The sequence below is a fragment of the Protopterus annectens genome, chromosome 3.part0 (assembly GCF_019279795.1).
Source record: "Protopterus annectens isolate FY-2018-M chromosome 3.part0, PAN1.0, whole genome shotgun sequence".
Lineage (NCBI taxonomy): Eukaryota > Metazoa > Chordata > Ceratodontiformes > Protopteridae > Protopterus > Protopterus annectens.
In genome coordinates this window covers 1,589,129,677-1,589,151,804 of record NC_056731.1, presented here as the reverse complement: position 1 = coordinate 1,589,151,804, position 22,128 = coordinate 1,589,129,677, and the positions used below count along the sequence as shown (strand labels likewise).

At 43.5% G+C, this 22,128-nt stretch overlaps 1 protein-coding gene across 3 annotated transcripts in view; it reads right to left on the bottom strand.

Moving 5' to 3' along the window:
• CPQ (carboxypeptidase Q) overlaps positions 1 to 22,128 on the bottom strand; it is a 3,127,273-nt gene that overhangs the window by 2,892,244 nt on the left and 212,901 nt on the right. The gene's annotated exons all lie outside the window — the stretch shown is intronic.

The following is a 22,128-nucleotide window of genomic DNA, read 5'->3' as shown; positions in this document are numbered from 1 at the left end:
CAACGTGAACCACTGCACCACTGTGCCGCCCGAGTAGATGAGGAATTTGTGGTAAAATCCATGGTGGGCCCTGGGCCATGCTCCTTAGTAGTGTGTACCAGTGCTGGCATGGCCAGTCCGGGGCAATGATTATCATTCGAGGTCTCTCCATCCTGACTTTCAGCAGCACCTTTGTGAAAAGGGGCAATGGAGGAAAGGCATATACTGTCAGCATTTTCCAATTGAATGACAGTGCATCCATTTTCCAAGCTTGATGGTGAAATGTCCTTATGCAAAATTTTGAAAGCTGATGGTTTTGGGGGTTGGCAAACAGGTCTATGTCTGGGCGCCCCATTTTTGAGTTATCATTGCAAATACTTGTGGATCCAGTTTCCACTCGTGGGGATCCATGATGTTTCTGCTTAGGTCGTCTGCCAATGTGTTATTTTTTCCTGGCAGGAATTGAGCTTGTAATTGAACTTGGTAAGCCAGTGCTGTGTTCCACAAGGTTATTGCTTGCCTGCATAGAGGGTAGGAGTGTGTACCCCCTTGTTTGTTTATGTACCACATTACTGTGGTGTTGTCTATCCTTATTATAAGCTGTCCTGGATGTAAGAGGTCCTTGAAGGCTGTCAGAGCATTCTGTACAGCTAGCATTTCTTTTTGATTGATGTGCAGATTCCTTTGATCTGCAGTCCATATGCCTTGAACGCACTGTCCTGCCATGTGTGCCCCCCAGGCATAGTCCAATGCATCTGTTGTCATAGTTTGCCTGGCTGGGGGTAAGGTGAAAGAAAGGCTGACCCTTGTTGAGGTGACATGCCTGTGACCACCATAGAAACTGTTGAATGAGAGGTATCATTGTTTCCAAGCTGTGGCTGTGTTGAGTCCATACGCTTTTCAGGTAGCATTGTAATTTCCTCATATGCAGTTTTGCAAATGGTATTAGTAGTATACAAGATGCCATGAAGCCCAAGGCCTGCAGAATTTTTCTTACAGGGAGTTGGGTCTTTGTTGCCATTATTTTGAAGTATTGAGTTAGTTGTAGTTGTTTGTCTGGAGTCAGATAAGCCATCTGGGCCGTTGTATTCAAGCTGGCACCAAGGAATGTCATTTTTTGTGAGGGCACAAGTCTTGATTTCTTTTCATTTACTGTGTACCCTAGGCAACTTAGAAGGTGTTTTACAAAAGTCAGATGTTGTAAGGGAATGTCCTTGCTTTCTGCTTGGATGAGGCAGTCGTCCAGGTATGGGTATATTTGAATTCCTCTTTGTCTGCAGTATGCAATTACTGGTGCCAGGCATTTTGTGAAGACCCTGGGTGCAGTAGATAAGCCAAAGGGCAGTGCAGAGAATTGGTAATGGGTTGAACCTGCAATGAAACAGAGGTATCTTCTGCAATTTTGTCTGATAGGGACATGCAGGTATGCCTCCTTGAGGTCCAATGTTACTAGCCAAGCTTTCTTGCCCAACATGGGAAGAAGCTGCTGTAGTGTTAGCATCTTGAATTTGGGTACTTGCAAGAAGGTGTTTAGAACTGAAAGGTCCAGAATGGATCTCCAAGCATTGACCTTTCTGGGGACTAGAAAGAGCCTTGAATAAAATCCTTGGCCTTGCTCCTGTGTAGGTACCAGTTGAATGGCTCTCATGTCCGTGAGAGCTGTAATTTGTTTTTGTGCCTCTGCCCATTGATTTTGTGGCAGGTTTGGCATTCCTTTTATCCTTGGCAAGGTGTGGAAATGGAATCTGTATCCTTGTGAGATAATGCCTAGGACCCATTTGTCCTTTATGACGATGCGCCAGTTGTCTATAAAAAATGCTAATTTTCCTCCCAAGGGAGCTGCCAAGAGATTTTTGCTTGGCGGTTTGAGATTTAAGTCATTGTGTTTGTCTTCTAGTAGTTTGGGACCTGTCTTCTCCTCCCTTCTGTGTTGCAGTGCCCCACTGCCGAGGTTTGTAAGGGATTTGTGCTTGTCCTCTGCCCCTTGGGCGTCTGTATTTACCCCTCTGTGGTCTGTCAGAAGCTGGAAAGGACCAATTTTTTGCTGGCCAATTTCTGCTGAAGCGTGGGGGTTGTACCTGTAAGAAATCTTTGACCGTCTGCATAGATTTTGCCTTATCCTCCATTTTCTTAAGACCTCTTCTGCTTTAACCCCAAATAAGACATCCTGCTGTAAGGGTGCATCTAGTAACTTTGCTTTAACATGATCAGGCAGAGTTTGTTCCTTTAACCAAGCATGCCTATGTATAACAGACCCAGTAACAGCTGCTCTACAGGAAGCTTCCAAGGAATCAAATCCATATTGTAAAGTATGTTTGCCCACCTGTTCAGCTGCATGCAACAGATCCTGCATTTCTTTGAATTCAGACTGTTGAGGGTGCGTGCTCATCTTTTGTTTTATTTGAGACATTAGGAATTGCTGGTATTTCAGCACGTGAAACTGACAATTTAGTGCTCTCATAGCTAGAGTAGCTGAGGTATAAACCTTCTTCTCCCACCTATCTAGTACTCTGGCGTCCCTTTCAGAGGGTACAGGATTTTTAGCCATAGAAGCCTTAGCCCCTTTGGGACCCTGGGAGATAGTCTCTGGGTCAGCAACAGGGCTTTTGTAAAGGAATTTGTGTGAGTCAGGCACTCTATAATATCTATCTGGTTTGGCTGGAGCAGGAGGCAGAGAATCTGGATTTAGACTAGATTCTAAGTAAACATCATCCACAATGTCTAAAACTGGAGGGATAGCAAGTGGTCTGAGCTGGGGGAGTAAAAGAAACTCTTAGAGCCTTTTCTTTGAGTCGGAGTAGTCCTGACCTTCCCAGTGGAAATGTTCCCTCATAGTATAAGGTTTTCCCAAAGGAATAGTCTTCAGGGGGAGAAGCTGAGGGAATGGAATCTTCAGCATCAGAATCTTCATAAGGGGGAAAGGAGTAATCCTCTTCCTCAGAGGTGCCTGAGGAAATAGACACTTGATCAGAGGAGGCATAATCCTCCTCTTGTCTAGGCCTTTTGTGTGGGAGGGGTTGGGAACCCCTGATTAAAGAAATCAAATCTTCAGCCATTTTAAGCATCTGTTTCTTATGCATGGGGCCTTGAACTGGAGACTGATGTGCAGTCTTTTTTGGTTTTAGAGGAGTCTTAAGCTTAGCATAAGATTTTATGGTGAGAGTAGTCGGTCTGAAGACACCTTCTGTAACCGAAGGTGTTTCCGCAGCACCGGCTTCTCCTTCTGCAATGTTGTCGGTTGGGCCTAAAGAAAATGGCTGCGTCGGCCTAGAACTCTCTGCTTGAGAATCCAAAGTGGTCTGGGGTTCCAATTCTGCGGTCATCAGGGGCTGCGTAGGCACCTCACTTAAAACCGGAGTACCGGCGACCAGCCCAGCCTCAGAGTCTGGCTTGGATCTAGGCTGCCTTTCTTTATCTTTGCGTTTTTTATGCACACCGGTAGTCGGTTGCTCTGACGGCATAGTGTAATTAAATTTCCTACTGAAGTAGTGTCGTGCGAAATCAAAGTGTCACTTTATAGTTTGCTTATTGAACCTAGCACAAAACCGACAATCAGTGACGTCGTGGTCTGGGCCTAGTCAAGGTATACAATAAGAATGAAAGTCCTTATGAGGTATTTGCTTCCCACAAGAAATGCAATTGTTAACCTTTTATGACATCGGACTGAGGCAAGAAAAGGTTCCCCAACGGGGTACTTAGCTTTGAAGACTTCGGACTGAAATTCGATTCGAAAATCTCAGGTGTTGGCCGACCGGCACTTGCGAACTGCTTCTGCTTCGGGCACCGCGCGGCAAGAAAGACAGAAGAAAATGGCGTCGGATGCCTCTTATATACCCCTGGCGCACTGACGTCAGGGAAGAAGCGACAGCAACCGACTCCGGACCAAGACTTTGGAATTCAGGCCGACTGCAGGACCGCCTGATGACAGGATAACCCAAGTGTGATGACTGCAGCAGGGTAACACGATGAACATCAAACAGTTGATCAGAATTTAGAATAGATTTTTGCTTTGTCCAAATAGAATCTTAGCTGTCTAAGAATGTCCAGAGGATGCAGTAGCCTTGCCCCTGAATCTGTGGGGAGGGAAAGAAGATCAGTAGGTTTACGGCCTGACTGAGAGAAAGCCTGTTCACTACTTTATGCATGAATGAAGAATTAGTTCTGAGGGTCACCCTGTCTTTGCGAAAAATAAGAAAAGTAAAGAATGGCCATTAGTGCTTGAAGCTCTGAAACTCTCCTCACTGAAGTGAAGGACAGAATAAGGATAGTTTTCCAAATGCAGAAATTAGAAGTTATGTACTGAGGGACCGCTTGTGGGGACTCAGGATGGATCTGCTTAGTCTGTTTGCCAGTACATTTGTCTCCCCAGGAATGTGCATTGCAATGAGAAAGCAACTTGAAGAGATCACCCATTCCCACACTCACTGGCCTCTATGCAAAGAGGATGAACAGGGTCACCCTGTTTGTTGATGTACCAGATTACTGCCATGTTGTCCATATGAATTGCTATCGTTCCCAGAGGGAGGCAGTTGTGAAAGGCTTACAATGTCAGCAGAACTGCTCTCATATCTAGGACACTTATGTGAAATTTGGTCTCTATGGCAGACCATGTGCCTTGGACCAATCTCCCCTGATAATGTCCTCACCCACCCCAACAGGGAAGTCCCCGTGGTCACTGTAGTCATTGGAGAGGGAAGAGAGAAGGGTCTGTCCAGGTATAGGTTGTTCAATAGCATCCACCATAAGAGGTGATGGTGGCAAATCGGTGTTAGCCTGACAGGAACAGACAGGGTTTGGTTTAAGATGGACCACTGGACTGCTAGAGTCCACTGTAGGACTTGCATGAAGAACCTTGCCAATGGAATTAGAAGTATGGCAGCTGACATAGATCCTAGGGCTCAATTTGCAGGTGAAGTGGTCATGTCCAAAACGCTTGCACTTGTTGTCTTAGAGATATTACACTCTGTGGGGGTAATGGAGCTATAGTACAGTTGTGTACCTACCATAAATGTAGATGTTCGAGTGTATTCACTGTTGCAGTCATTACACTTGGGTTATCCTGCTGGCAGGCTACCAGCAGTCAGCCTGAATTCCAAAGTCCTGGTCCAGCGTTGGTTGCTGTCGCCTCTTCCCTGACGTCAGTGCGCCAGGGATATATAAGATGCAGCTGACACCATTTTCTTCAGTTTTTCTTGCCCGAGATGTCAGGTGCCCCCAAAAGGGTAGGTTATAAACATTGCTTATAAAAAAGCATGCACTAACATAAACATTACCTTCACCTACAAGCAAATACACCACATAGGTTGTATGGAATAGAGAAGTACAGACAAGTCTCTCCCCTTTATTCTGTGGATTTGGATAAAAAGTAGGCAAATGAATGGTCTGATTAAGAGCCACACTGGATACTACCTTAGGCATAAATGTTGAGTTTGTCATCATAGAAACCCTGTCCGGATGGAAAATGATAAAAGGTTCCACAGCCATTAATGCCTGTAACTCTGAGACTCTTCTTGCTGAAGTTATTGCTAGGAGCAGAGCTGTTTTCCATGATAAGAATTTTATCTCGGCTGTATTGGCTGGCTCAAAAGGAGGCAGTGTGACCTTTTCCAAGACAAAATTGAGGTCCCATGACGGTATCGGGGCTCTCCTTGGGGGTCTTATGTTTTTGGCCCCTCTGAAGTACTGCCTCAGCAGTGGATGTGAAAAAATAGGTGGTTCCATATTGTAATGTGCTGAAATGGCAGAGGCATGGATCTTAATTGATGAGAAGGATAGGCTTTTGTCCAGCATCTCAGTTAGGTATTGTAAAATCTGAGGAATATTTGGAACAAGCATGTCAATTCCTTGTGCCTGGTTCCAAGCACAGAATCTCTTCCATTTTTCTGCATAAGATTTTCTGGTGCTGGGCCTTCTGGCCTCCAAAATAACATCCATAACTGCTTTAGAGAGAGGTGTGTTCTGAGTATTTATATTAGTCACCATGCAGCCAGATTTAAGGTTCTGAGTTGGCTGTGCAGGATCTGATTGTTTTGTTGGGTCAGTAGATGAGGAATTTGAGGTAAAGTCCAGGCTGAGCCTTGAGACAAGCTCTTTAGGATTGGGTACCAGTGCTGGCGTGGCCAGTCTGGGGCAATCAGTATCATTTTTGGCTTCTCTTGTCTGACCTTTAGGAGTACCTTGGGGAGGAGAGGCAGTGGAGGAAAGGCATATACTGTAAGGTTTTTTCCAGCTGAATGATAGAGCATCCACCCTCCATGCTTGTTTGTGATAAGTCCTTGTGCAGAATCTCTGTAATTGGCAGTTGTGAGGGGAGGCAAATAGATCTATGTCTGGGCATCCCCATTTCCTTGTTATCATGCTGAAGACTTGTGGATCTAGTTTCCACTCGTGAGGGTCCATGAGGTTTCTGCTTAGTTCGTCTTCCAGAGTATTTGGCTTTCCTGGCAGGAATTGTGCTTGCAGATGCACTTGATAAGTCAATGCTGTGTTCCACAAAGTCATGGCTTGTCTGCAGAGGGGGTAGGAATGTGTGCCCCCTTGCTTATGTACCACATGACTGTAGTATTGTCAGTCTTTGTCAACAGTTGTCCTGGATCGAGTAGATCCTTGAAGGCTGTCAGGGCATTCTGTACAGCTAGCATCTCTTTTTGGTTGATATGAAGATGCATTAGGCTTGCAGGCCACGTGCCCTGAATACATTTTCCTGCCATGTGGGCCCCACAGGCATAATCCGATGCATCTGTTGTTAGTGTCTGCCTGGCTGTGGGTAAAGTGAATGGCTGTCCCTTGTTGTGGTGACAGGCCAGTGCCCACCACCGAAACTCCTGTTGCAGGCAGGGAATGAGGGTAATTAATGTTACCAGGCTGTGGCAATGTTGAGTCCAAACACTTTTTAGATACCATTGTAGCTTCCTCATATGCAGTCTTGCATATGGAATTAACAGAATGCAGGATGCCATGAAGCCCAAAGCCTGCAGAATTTTTCTTGCAGGTAACTGGGTTTTTGTTGCCATCTTTTTGAAGTAAGAAGTCAGTTGCCTTTGTTTGTCTGGCATGAGATAAGCCATCTGGGCAGTTGTATTTAAGCTTGCACCCAGGAATATTATCTCTTGAGATGGTACTAGTTTTGATTTCTTTTCGTTTACTGTGTACCCTAGGCAAATTAGTAATCTTTTTATAAACGCCAGATGCTTTAGTAGCATGTCCTTGCTCTCTGCTTGAATAAGGCAGTCGTCCAAGTAGGGATATATTTGTATTCCTCTTTGTCTGCAAAATGCAATTATTGGTGCCAGGCATTTTGTGAAGACCCTGGACGCAGTAGATAAGCCACAGGGCAGTGCAGAGAATTGGTAGTGCATTGAGCCAGTTATAAATCTGAGGTATCTACTGCAAGACTTTCTGATTGGGACATGCAGGTATGCCTCTTTGATGTCCAAAGTTACTAGCCAAGCCTTCTTGCCCAGCATGGGTAGAAGTTGCTGCAGTGTCAACATTTTGAATTTTGGAACGTCCAGAAAAGTGTTTAGAATAGACAGGTCCAGTATTGGTCTCCAGGCTTTGTCCTTTCTGGGTATCAAGAAAATTCTTGAGTAAAATCCTTGTTCCTGCTCTTGCTGTGGTACTCACTGAATAGCCCTCATGTCCATGAGAGATGAAATTTGCTTTTGTGCCTCTGCCCATTGATTGTGTGGCAGGTCTGGCATACCTTTTGTCTTTGGAAGGGTGTGAAAGTGGAACCTGTAGCCCTGAGAAACAATATTCGAGACCCATTTGTCCTGGGTGATCATGTGCCAATTTTGTGAAAAAAGTGCTAGCTTTCCCCCTAAGGGTGCTGCCAGAAGATAAGTGCTTGGCATTGGCAGTGGAAAGTCATTGAGACTGTTTCCTGTATGGCTGTGATTTTTCTTCTCAGCTTTTGGAGGTAGAAGCACCCCATTGTTTTGGCCTGTATGAGCCTTGGGGCTGAGATCTGCCTCTAGGGCGTCTGTATCTGCCTCTTTGTGGCCTGTCTGACACTGGAAAGGACCAATTCTTAGAAGGCCAATTTCTGCTAAATCTGGGTGGCTGAACCTGTAAAAAATCCTTTACTGTCTGCATAGATTTCGCTTTATTGTCCATTTTCTTTAACACCTCTTCTGCCTTAACACCAAACAAAGTATCATGCTGTAATGGAGCATCTAATAATTTTGCTTTAACATGATCAGGCAGATTCTGTTCCTTTAACCAAGCATGCCTTCGAATGACAGAGCCTGTAACAGCGGCCCTGCAAGAGGCCTCCAGTGAATCAAAACCACATTGCAAAGAATGCTTTCCCACTTGTTCAGCTGCATGCAATAAATCCTGCATTTCCTTGTTTTCAGAACATTCAGAATTTGTCAGCATTTTCTGTTTTAGCAGTGACAGTAAGTATTGCTGATATTTAAGCATATGAAACTGACAATTTAAAGAAGTTTCATATGCTTAAAGAAGTGAGGCATTGTGGGAGAGGGAGGAGCACGAGGCTCAGATTGTTAGTCTTGTGAAACGGCCGAGTCAGATCTGAGATCGGATCCCAGGACCCATCAATGAGGGAGAATGAAATGGACTACATCAAATTTGAGGTTTGCTGATGCTGCCGGTTCAAAGGAAGTTATGGTAAGCTTCTCCATCACAAAGTTGAGGTCTCAAGAAGGAATAATGGGTTTTCTAGGTGGTCTAATATGCAGGACCCCCTTAAACTCATTCCCTCCAGTACAGCTCTTGTGAGTACTTTTAACTCCCAGTGGATGTGGCTTGAGCCTTTAAAAAATTAAGTTATCACCTTACAGTACAAACAAATGTTCATATTCTCTGGAACTGTAAGTGTTATTAGAAAGCTGTAAATTACAAACTATTCAGGATAAATTAATCTTACATCAGTGGCATTAATTCAGTTTGATGCTTTAAACTGGATTTTATATGCCAAAATAAAGGCAGTGAGCATTCATGTTGTATAAACAGTTTATGATATCTCAGTAACTATTCAAGCCAGATACATACTGCCAGTAGGAATTTCTTCATTCTTTCATATGAGGCTATGCAGTTCTGTCTGTGTTACCTGAATGTTGAGATATTTAGAGAAATATGAACGTTATTACAATATAAACAGTATACAAATAATACTCAATATCTCTATATTACACAGAGGTCAAATATCAATACAATTCTGTGTGCCATTATGTATGCTTTAAGGTGAAATCTTCTGATACCTTGTATGTAGCACGGTTTTGGAATTATTAATGAAAATATTAACAAGCAATATTTGACACCTACAGGCGTCAGTAGGAGGTAACTCCAGAACGCCTGGAGATGTACTCTGGTGTAATGAACAACTTGACCTTAGTTCTGCACATAGGTCAGCAAGCGGAGATGGCTGATAAGTAGGATTTGTTGGAATAACAGGAAAGACCTGTATGTAATACTTCACAAAGATATTACTGAATGGAAGGTACTTCTGATTGGTTGGTGTCCTGCACCAACAGGAGAATCTTTTCCACTTGGCTATGTAAGATATTTGAGTGGTGGGTCTCCTGACTTCTTGGAGAATCTTAATATCCTCAGAAAAAGTGATGCCTGTAAGGAATCAGAATTCTGTCAACACAAAGTTACGTTTTAGAGATGACAGGTTGGAATGTAGCAGTAACCCCTTCTGTTGAATATTGTGGCAGTCTGCAGAACTTGCCTCTGGCTAGAAGAAAAACAAGAGAGAACCAATGCTATTTTGGCCAAAAGGGAATCACTAACAAGAGTTTCTTTTATTTTTGAGTCTTTGGAAGAGATCTAGGAATAAGAGGTAGTGGAGGGAAGGAGTAGAGGAACTTCTTTGTTCATTGAAAATTGAACACATCTGTCCTCTAAGCTGAGGGCCAGGGTGCAGAACAATGGAAGCTGATTGTTGGTCTTTGAAGCAAACAGGTCTATCTGAGGAGACCCCCCCCCCCACCGGTGAAGGAAGCCCTGGAAAGCCTGTCTGTTCAGGGTCCATTCATGAGAACCTGCTTAAAGAGTCTGCCAACACACTGTCCTGTGATGGGATGTATGTGGCTGTGAGTACCTAGCTGGCAAGGTCTCAGGCATTCTGTGCCAATCTACAAAACTAGCACCATATTACTGCTGTGTTGTCTGTTGAGTTTCCCCCTACTCCTTCCACCATAATAGTTCCCATTTGATACAGAGTAAAAAGGGGATCACTGTGTCCAGAGGGTGTGAGTGCTGAGACCAAACTGTTTTCAGGTACCACTGGATTTTCATCATATGCAGTCTGGTTATGGGGAGCATTGAAAAGTACAGTTGTGTACACTTACCATAAATGTAGATGCTCGAGTGTATTCACTGTTGCAGTCATTACATTTGGGTTATCCTGCTGGCAGGTTGCCCTCAGTCGGCCTGAATTCCAAAGTCTTGGGTCCTGCGTCGGCTGTCATCACCCCTTCCCTGACGTCAGGTCATCAGGGGTATAAAAGGAACAGCCAACGTCATTTTCTTTAGTTTTTCTTGCTCCAGATGTCAGGTGCCCCCTAAAAGGGTAGTCAAAATTTTACATGCAGCAATATAAACTTTACCTTCATCCACAAGCAAATACACTACATAGGTTGTATAAATCAGAGAAGGAAAGATAGGTTCCATCAGAAGAAAAGGGGGGATGGTGGGTGGGTAACCTGGACTGCAACAGTGAATACACCCGAACATCTACATTTATGGTAAGTGTACACAACTGTACTATGTTCTTCATGTTTCACTGTTGCAGTCATTACATTTGGGTAGATTCCCAAAGCTATGGTTGGGAGGCTGGAGCTAAACAGCATTAGGAGCGGCTATGAGACCCTGCAGAACTGCAGTGGCAAAGCCTGCCCTGGATTTAGAGTAGAGTGGCAGATGATAGTGCTTTGTAAAGGTGTGCACTGAACTCCAAGTAGCTGCCTCTAAAATGTCCTTGGTTGGTACTCTCCTGAGAAAGACTGCTGAAGTGGCTGCATCTCTGGTGGAATGTGGCCTAATGGCCTTAGGCACTGGCTTGCCATGGTATAAGTAGCAGAAACGAATGCAGTGGCCTATCCACTTTGAAATAGTCTGCTTTGAGATAGCCTTTCCTTGTGATCCTGCAGCATATGCCACTAGTAACTGCTCTATCTTTCTGAAATTCTTGGTTCTGTCCAAGTAGAATCTAAGCTGTCTGTGTACGTCCAAAGAATGCAGAATTCTTTCCCCCTTGTTCTGTGGATTTGGATAAAAAGTTGGCAGATGAATAGTTTGGTTAAGAGCCACACCGGACACCACTTTAGGCATAAATGTTGGGTTTGTCCTCAGGGAGACCTGTCCGGATAAAAAAAGATAAAAGGTTCCACAGCCACGAGTGCCTGTAGCTCTGAAACTCGTCTTGCAGAAGTTATTGCTAGGAGCAGAGCTGTTTTCCAAGATAGAAACTTTATATCAGCAGTAGCAGCTGGCTCAAAAGGAGGCAGGGTGAGTTTTTCCAAGACATAGCTGAGGTCCTATGCAGGCATTGGTGATCTCCTTGGAGGCCTTACATTTTTGGCTCCTCTGAGGTACTGTTTTAATAAGAGATGAGAAAAGATTGGTGGCTCTGCATTGTAATGAGCCGAAATGGCAGAGGCATGAATTTTAATAGATGAGAAAGATAGGCTTTTGTCCAGCATCTCAGTTAAGTATTGTAAAATCTGAGTATTATTTGGCACAGCTGTATCTGTTCCTTGTGCCTGGTTCCAAGCACAGAATCTCTTCCATTTCCCAGCATACGATTTTCTAGTACTAGGCCTTCTGGCTTCCAAAATGACATCCATCACAGCTTTGCTGAGAAGTGTGTTTTGTATGACTACATTATCCGCCATGCTGCCAGGTTCAAAGTCCTGAGCTGGCTGTGCAGGATCTGAACAGTTAGCATCTCTTTCTGGTTGATATGTAGATGCATTTGGTTTGAGGCCCATGTGTCCTGAATGCATCTTCCTGCCATGTGGGCCCCCCAGGCATAATCTGATGCATCCGTTGTTAAGTGTCTGCCTGGCTGGGGGTAATGTGAATGGCTGCCCCTTGTTTTGGTGACAAGCCTTTGCCCACCATCGAAACTCCTGTTGCAGGCAGGGAATGAGAGTAATCATTGTTTCCAGGCTGTGACAATGTTGAGTCCAAACACTTTTTAGGTACCATTTAAGTTTCCTCAAATGCAGTCTTGCATATGGAATGAGTAGGATGCAGGATGCCATGAAGCCCAAAGCCTGCATATTTTTTCTTGCAGATAACTGGGCCTTTGTTGCTAACATTTTGAAATAGGTAGTCAGTTGCATTTGTTTGTCTGGCGTGAGATAAGCCATCTGGGCAGTTGTATTTAAGCTTGCACCCAGGAATATTATCTCTTGAGAGGGTACTAGTTTTGATTCCTTTTCGTTGACTGTGTACCCTAGGCATGTTAGAAGTTTTTTCACAAACGCCAGATGCAGTAGAAGGACATCCTTGTTCTCTGCTTGAATGAGACAGTTGTCCAAGTAAGGATATATTTGTATTCCTCTTAGTCTGTAGAATGCAATTACTGGTGCCATGCACTTTGTAAACACCCTGGGTGCAGTAGATAAGCCAAAGGGCAGTGCAGAGAATTGGTAATGCATTGAACCAGCCTTGAATCTGAGGTATCTTCTGCATATTTGTCTGATTGGGACATGCAGGTATGCCTCTTTTTGGTCTAAAGTTATAAGCTAAGCGTTCTTGCCCAGCATGGGCAGAAGCTGCTGCACAGTCAACATTTTGAATTTTGGTATATCCAGGAAAGTGTTCAGAATCGATAGGTCCAGTACTGGCCTCCAGGCCTTGTCCTTTCTGGGTACCAAGAACAGTCGAGTAAAATCCTTGTCCCCGCTCTTGCTCTGGCACTTGTTGAATGGTCCTCATGTCCACGAGGGATGAGACTTGTCTTTGTGCCTCTGCCCATTGATTTTTTGGCATATCTGGCCAGCCATTTGCCTTTGGCAGGGTATGGAAATGGAACTTGTAGCCTTGTGACACGATATTTAGAACCCACTTGTCCTGGGTTATAATGTGCCAATTTTGAGAAAAAAGTGCTTATTTTCCCCCTAAGGGTGCTGCCAGGAAATAAGTGCTTGGTGCAGGCAGGAGGAAGTCATTGGGACTGTTTCCTGTAAGGTTGTGATTTGTCTTCTCCACTTTTGGAGGTATAAGCACCCCATTGCCTTGACCTGTATGAACCTTGCTCCTGGGATCTGCCTCTAGGGTGTCTGGGTCTACCCCTTTGAGGTCTGTCTGACACAGGAAAGGACCATTTATTTGTTGGCCAGTGTCTACTAAACCTAGGCGGCTGTACTTATACGAAATCTTTGACCGTTTGCATAGATTTAGCCTTGTCCTCCATTTTCTTTAACACCTCTTCTGCCTTAACACCAAACAAAGTATCATGCTGTAAAGGTGCATCTAATAATTTAACTTTAACATGATCAAGCAGATTTTGTTCCTTTAACCAAGTATGCCTTCTAATTACAGAACCTGTAACTGCAGCCCAGCAGGATGCCTCTAAAGAATCAAAATCACATTGCAAAGTATGCTTTCCGACTTGTTCAGCTGCATGTAATATATCCTGCATTTCCTTGTTTTCTGCACATTCAGATTTAACAACATTTTCTGTTTAAGCAATGCCATGACATGTTGCTGATATTTGATCATATGAAACTGGCAGTTTAAGTCCCCTATAGCCAAGGTAGCAAATGTGTAAACCTTCTTTCCCGATCTATCCAGTGCCCTAGAATCCCTGTCAGAAGGGGTAGGGTTTTTTGCAGTGGAAGCCTTGACTCCCTTGGGACCCTGAGAAATAGTTTCTGGGTCTGCAGCAGGGTTTTTAAAAAGGAATTTATGTGAGTCAGGAATCCTGTACTATCTGTCAGGCTTAACAGGAGCTGGAGGAAAGGAGTCAGGGGTAAGGCTAGCTTCTGTAAACACATAATCTACAATGTCTAACACAGGAGGGATGGCTAGTGGCTTGTGCTGAGGTAGTAACAGGAAATCGCTGAGCCTCTTTTTAGATTCTGAAAAATCTTGGCTCTCCCAGTGGAAATGCTCCCACATGGTATGTAAGGTTTCCCCAAAAGAATAGTCCTCAGGAGGAGAAGCTGAAGGTATGGAGTCCTCAGCATCAGAATCCTCATAGGGGGGAAATGAATATTCCTGATCAGAAGAGGAATCTGAAGAAATAGAAACATGATCTGAAGATTCAGGGTCAGTCTCTTGCCTAGGCCGCTTATCAGGATGGGGATGGGAACCGCTGATCAAGGTAATCAAGTCTTCGGCCATTTTGAGCATCTGTTTTTTGGGCATGGAGGCCTGTCCACGTGGCTCTTGAGTTTGCTTCTTTGCCTTTGAAGATGTTTAATGTATAGATGTTTGGGTCTGAATACACCCTCTGAAGCCGGTGCCTGCTCAGCGGCTCCGGACCTTGAGTTTCCAGCGGCATGGCCGACTCCACTTGGGAGTCGGTAGCGGCCTGCAACTCTAAAATAGCGGTCGTCAGGGGCTGCGAAAGCGCCTCACTGAGAACCGGCGAACTGGCGACTGGCTTAGGAGTAGCTTCATCGTCGGTTTTGGGCCTCAGCTGTCTTTCTTTTTCTTTTTCTGTGAACTCCGGTAGTCGGATGGCTTTCCGACAACATTTCTGGATAATTAAACCTGCGTCCAAAGTAGTTTAAAGCAAAATCATACCGACGCTTAATAGTGCGTTGGTTAAATCTAGCACAAAACCGACAACCCAGAAAGTTATGATTAGGGCCTAGGCAAGGAATACAGTAAGAATGAAAGTCCTTATGAGGTATTTGCTTCCCACAAGAAATACAATTATTAACTTTTTCTGACATCGGTTCTGGAGCAAGAAAAAAGTTTCCCCAACGGGGTACTTAGCTTTATAGAAGACTTCAGATCTGAAATTCGAACGCGAAAATCTCAGGAGTCGGCCGACCGGCACTTGCAACTGCTTCTGCTTCGAGCACCGCGCGGCAAGAAAGACTAAAGAAAATGGTGTCGGCTGCTTCTTTTATATCCCTGACGACCTGACGTCAGGGAAGGGGAGACAACAGCTGACGCAGGACCCAAGACTTTGGAATTCAGGCCGACTGAGGGCAACCTGCCAGCAGGATAACTCAAATGTAATGACTGCAACAATGAAATACGGAGAACATCAGTAGCTACCATGAACCTCAGAGCCCTTAGAGTTCCCTGTCTGAGCAGTGGTTGAGGGAGGCAAGGTTGTGGAAGTAGTTTCAAAGGCTCTGTACTTTCTCTTGAGGAAAGTAGGCCTGCATTCTTTTTGCATCCAGCTTGCAGCCCAGAAAAACAGCCCTGAAATGGTTGCAGGGAGGATTTTTTATACTTGATCATGAACCCCAACTAAGATAGAAGGAGGAGGGTGAAGTGGAGATGCTGTTGAAGAATTTGTGGTGAAGTAGCCTAGATTAACAGGTTGTCCAAGCAGAGAAAAATCTGAATTCCCCAGGTTTGGGGGAAGGCGATCACAGGTGCCTGATAATTTGAGAAAACTCATGGGGCTGTGGCAAGCCCAAAAAGCAAAGCGGCAAACTGGCAGTAAGATGAGTCAGTACAAAACGTGAGGAATCTCTTGCAAGGGGTTTGAACTGGTATTGGAGATATCATTTAGATCTAGAGATACTAGAAAAGCCTGGAGCAGAAAGAAATGTAATACAGTATGCAGAGACAGCAGTTTGAAAGTTACTTTTAAGAAGTTGTTTAGTAAAGAGAGATCCAGTATGAGTCTCCACTGCCCTTCTTTCCTTGGTACTAGGAAAACCTGGAGTAAATCCTCTTTCCCATTAATTCTTCTAGCACTAGCTCTACTGTGCCTTGCACCCGTAGTTTCTGTAAAATGGGTGGGAGCACATGGATCTGACTGTGTGGAAGTGGGAGTATGCCACTTATAGGGGGATTCTGTATCCAAGACATAGCATAATAGTTTTTATGATATAGAGCACCCATTCATCTCTGGTAATCTTTCGCCAGGTGGAGAAAGATTGGGTCAGCCTTTTTGAAAGGGGCAGGGTAGGGCTGGGGGAGAGGAGGAAAGGAGGTTGAAGCTTGTTACAGACACTTGTTTTCAAAGGAGGGGCCTCCCAGATGAGGCATCCCTCTGTGGTTTATCTAGAAATCTTTTTCTGAGAGTCTTCTTGTGTTCCTGGCCAAGTCTAACATCCCTTCTGACAAAAGAGGTAGACTTGATTTGGTAATTCCTGTAGTACCTAGGTACAGAGGTTAAAATAAGCTGCCTGCAGTCCTTCCAGGTTTTACCTTGCTCTTGAACAGTTTTTGAAAAGGTTTTGCAGCTTGAGGGCTAAACAAGAGATCCTTTGTAACTATGCACACCTGCGGATTATACAGCCTGCAGCAGCTGCTCTGGATGAGGCGTCTATAGTATCAAAATTGCATTTAATGCTGTGTCTGGCCACTTGTGTAGTCTGATTAAGCAAGAATAACATCTGTTGTTTAGAATCAGTATCCTGCAAATCCAGCATTACCTTTCTTAAAGAATTCAGAATGGATGTCAAGTACTGGTTATCTGGGTTTGGTACTTGGTAGCTCTGAATGCCAAAGTAGGGAAGGTATAAACCTTTTTACCACATCTATCGATAGCCCTGCTATCCTTGTCTGAAGGGAGGGCAGTGGCACTGGGAAGGAGTTTAGAAGCGTTATCTGATAAGAGGGGAAACTGCAGAATTGTCTGCCACAGGATTTTTAACAAGAAACATAAGATCATCAGACACTTTATAAAATCTATCCGGTCTTTTGGGATCCAGACACTGGCAGTCAGGGGCAAGAGAAACAGATTGAAAAGTATAAAAAAAAAAACCCAACAACTGGCAGTACTAGGGAAGGGATTGGGGTGCCCATTTCCAAAAGTTCATAGTATGTTTTCTGAACCACTGAAATCTTGACCTAGACTCACACTCAAAATGCTTTATCATATTTAAGATTGTTTCTCTAAAAGAAGCTTCTTCTATTGCAGAATTAGATGAAATTGATTGCTTATCATCTAAAGGGACTTGATCAGGAGAGTGCATTTAAAATGAGTACACCACGGAATGGCCAGAATCAAAAGCCACCTCATTTTCATAGGAAAACAAATGCACATCCATCTTCTGGTGTGTGTGTGTGTGTGGGGGGGATTGAGAAGAGAAAGAAGGAAGCTTCAGAGTCAAAATGGCTTTAAATAAACCTTGAGTGAAATCTATTCCTTCTGCCTAGAAAAGGAATGAAGAGTTTGCGGAGAAGAAACCTGTTTTGCTTCCTTATACTTCTTTTTTGGTGTGGCATCTGCCTGAAATTAAAGCAGTGACTCATTTACCTGACATACCACATTTAGTTTGCCTGGGATCTCTTCCCTAACCAGGACCTAAGGGATCCCTTCTGGTCCCTCTGATATGGTGATTCACGATTCACCTCTGTCTGCAGAATCCTTAGTTGTCAAAGCCTTTGAAGCCATACCGGTCTCCAGAGGAGTATCAGTAGAGGGTATCTGAGGAGGAGTCAGAAGTACCACAGTTTCTGAAACCTTAGTCATTACATTGGAATAAGAAAGGGCCTACTGAGTCTCTGGCTTAGGCACTTTAAGCTTTTCTTAAGTGGTGGAGGTGCATCCAGGGAAATGGAATTTGCCATCCTGAAGTGCCCCAAGAGTTTGAGACGCTGGGTCTCCAGAAAAGTGTTGAGAGAGGACAAATGGAACTACAAGGTCTTAGGAGCAAAGGATTGGCAGATGGAACAAGCTTTGTAGCCATGTTCCTCTCCTAAGCAAGAGGGACACTGGGTGTGCAAGTCCTTCTATGGGATTTGCCTACTGCACTCGCACTAACCCCCTACTAGCTGACATCTAATACTGGTAAGAAAAAAAAACAGTTAAGAAATATAAAGGAAGGTTCATCAATGGGGAACTTCAGACTAATCAAAGCAACGATTACAATGAACAAACGATCAGTTCAACATATACGTGACCTGTGTTTGGGCTGGGGTTGAGATAACCTGAGGAATTATGCTTGTACATCCATCTATATACTTGTACATTTGTGAGTTGAGGTCACGTGTCAGACGTATGATACTGGCAAGGTAAAGCCTGTTTACCCTAGCCAGATGACAATGGTGACAACCAAACTGTTAGGAACACTGCAACAGTGATTTCATTTAGGACATCATCTTATAATTATTTTCCCCATTTCTTTCCTCAGGTTATAGTTAAATCTCCTACCATTACTACTGGTGTATTTACTAACACATTTTTTTTAATTTCTTCAAACAACTGTTTTCTCTCTGTCATATTACTAAACACATAAATAAGTACTAATCTTACACATTTTTGTCCTATTCTCATATCACATATCACTACCCTTCCTGGCATTACTATTATTACACCTAGAATTCTTTATTTCTTAACTTTTTGGAAGAATTTCTATTCTAGAATGTGTCTAATTTACTACCAACCACATGATTTACCAACAGACTGCCTGTATTTTTGTCCATTGTTCTTTTTTGTTACTCCTGGTATCAAGTAAACAAAAATCATCTGTTTTTTTATTTTGTATAGCATTCCTCCACCACCACCAAACATCCTGTATTTTATCTAATGCTATTCACATTTAATGTTAAAATTCCTATATTGTCCTTCTCCTTTTTTGCAAGAGGTTTAACTTCAGATCTTAATTTTCTTCTCCTTCTCCCAAGTTTCCCACCTTTTATTCACTACCTTGTTCTTCTCCAGTAACCATTTCTCCCTCTTCTACCTCTTCACTTTCGAAAACTGCAAATCTGTTCTCTTTCTGTACATTAATAACCTTGCTTTGAACTGATACTTCTTTCTAACTACCTCTTCATTGTTAATCTTCCTTCAGTATCCCCTTCCCCATACCACCTTCTCTTTCAGCATCTTCTGTAGTACTATTATCTTCTGTTGGTCTTTCTTCTGAGCTTTCCTCTTCATCTACACTTTTCCTTTTCTAATATGGGACAGTCAAACCAGAAGTGTCCAAATCGTTTATAGTTTCTACAAAGAGGCTTAAGTTTTTTTGCTATATGTCCCTTCTCCCCACATTGGCCACACTGTTGTTTGTTACAGTTTTGCACAACATGAATAGGGTCCTCACATAAGTAACATACTTTTGGTTGGCCCCAACACCTAACAAATCATCTCTTACCATTAATTATTGTATTTGAAAGATGTTGAATTTTCCCATCCTTAACACCCATTGTTACCCACACTTCACAACCTCAAGACCATGCATTACTTTCATCGCATATTTTTAAAACCTCATGTACTAACTTTATTTACTACATAGTGAAAGAAAATACAATTTTGACCCAGGATCATCCATATCTGAAGTCCTAAACTGCAAATTTATTTTCAGTTTTAGTTATGGTCCCAAACCCTGAAATAAACAATCTTTCCACAGAACTTCCGTATTTCTTTTTTTCATCAATCATGATTTTTCCAGCAAGCTAAAGCTTTCAAATGTCACTTCATAAACACTTAGCTCCCAAAAGAATTAATGCTTTTTTTAATGTCAAACCCTACTGTCAAAATAATATTATCCATAACGTCATACCTGTTCATACTGCCATCATTTTTATTACTTATTCTTACTACTGGTCTTCTCTGAGGCTGTTGAGAAACTGCAAATCCCTGTTCCCTCTCAGTTCCTTCTTCCATTCTTCCTTGCCTTACTCATCTGTATAACTTATTTTTCTTGTAAGAAAAAAAACCCTTTGCACAGGTAAATCCTTAAAACTAAAGAACACAAATTACACCAGCACAATAACACCAGCAACTTCTTTTTTAATACAGCAACAGTGTTGTTGCTGTATGAAAAAAAGAAGTTGCTGGTGTGTTTTGTGTTCTTCTTTAGCTGTTTTTTGTTTGGTGTTTGGTATAAATCCTTAAAACTTGCTACTCCACCAGCCAAAACTACCTCCACTGATGCTTCTTTTTCCAATTTCTCAGTTTCTTCCTCCTGTAATACTCTTTCCACCATGACACTCCATTGTGCTTCCTCTCCTTCCTTTGGCTCTGCCTGGTTCACCAACTCTACCAACACTTCTGTCTCTCATCCTCCACTTTCCAACTTTTAAAAAACGACTTTGTCTCATTCTGCTTCTTTCAGAAAGTTTTTTTCTGCTCCCCTCTCCATCTCTGCTGTACTCTCCTCCATCTTGAAATCCCAAAACTGCAGTAGCAGCCTCCACTGCCTCCTAGCAGCTCCAAAGAGTACTTCAGTTCCTCTCCTCAAAAGAGTAAATGAAATTCCCTGATGCCTGGCCAAATTACCCCTAGTTAGTATGAATATTACCTCAGGTCTTCACTGCCATTGGCTTAGTGGAACTAACCCAGTTAAAAAAGTGAAAGTAAATAAATAAAAAAAAAAATGTTACACTGTTCAATGCCAAGCACCACCTGTCCTTTGGTAACTTGTTTTGACTCAAAACCCAACACGGCAATAAGGCATGACAGGTTAAGGGTAATGCTAGATTAACCAATGACTGTTTAGAAAAATGTCACCAGAGTGCATAAATCTAAAATTACCCTCATGCCAATGCATCTTACAATAGTTATACACTGACAACCCTCTCCTCTTACCTCCCAATACTCAGACTTGTGAGAGATACACTTATATATCCAAACTGGAAGCCACACACTCTCCAGCTAAGACCGGAATAGCTGGTGAAGAGGAGATGGTCAACACTTGTACCACACCACATGGAACACATAGCCCTCCACAACATACACTGGTACTGCCTTCACATAAAAACACAAACCGCACACTCACCTTCGCGGAGGCTCTCAATACAAATCTACCCAAACAGCAGCGACCTCCAAGACAGAAACGCACTCACCACCACAACACAACATTAATCACGAGACACATAACTCTTCTAAACAGCGTGCCACTCAACCAAAGCCCCCAAGGCAAAACAGCATGCCCAACACACTAGTCATAGGTGACGCGATAGTGAGGCACACTGATGTCCCACTCACTAGGTTGAATTAGGAGAAAGTGACAGTCAGCTGCCTGTCAGGTGCCAGGATCTGCCACATAATGCAAGCACTCAGGTCCATCACAAGACACATAAGTCTCCTAAACAGCGTGACACTCAACCAAAGCCCCCAAGGCAAAACAGAATGCCCAACACACTAGTCATAGGTGACTCGATAGTGAGGCACACTGATGTCCCACTCACTAGGTTGAATTAGGAGAAAGTGACAGTCAGCTGCCTGTCAGGTGCCAGGATCCGCCACATAATGCAAGCACTCAGGTCCATCACAAGACACATAAATCTCCTAAACAGTATGACACTCAACCAAAGCCCCCAAGGCAAAACAGAATGCCCAACACACTAGTCATAGGTGACTCGATAGTGAGGCACACTGATGACCCACTCACCAGGCTGAATAAGGAGAAAGTAACAGTCAGCTGCCTGTCAGGTGCCAGGATCCGCCACATAATGCAAGCACTCAGGTCCTTCAACAACAGGTACAAATATGACTCTGTCATTGTACATGTGGGTGTGAATGACCTGAGACGTACCTCCCTGGACTACATGAAAAGAGATATGGAGGAGCTCTCAAATAATGTAACCCAGGCGGGTATGACCCTAGCCCTGAGAAGCACCCTACCATCACCCAGAATGATACTACAATACAAGCAGAAAATGATTGATTTCAGCAATTGGCTAAGTTTCTGGTGCCATTCTAAGGGGATCCAGTATCTGTCTACCTGGGATGACATGACTGACAGATCTCGATGCTTTGCCAGAGATGGCCTGCATCTGTTACTGCTGGGCTTCCGGATACTGGCCAAGGCTCTTGCCACCCCTATAGTGCCTTTTGTAGGTGGTATTCCAAAGACCAAATTGCCACTGTAACAGCTACAAACAAATGCAATCTGAGGATCATGCTGCTCAACACTAGAAGTCTAAATCTCAAAAATCCACTCACTCGAAGCACTCCTTAAAATGGAGAACATCGACATTTGTGCCATAACAGAGACCTGGTTTAAGGCAACAGAAAGCACCCCTGCACTACCAGGCTATAACTCATTCCACACCTTCTAGCCCTAGAACTTGGACCGA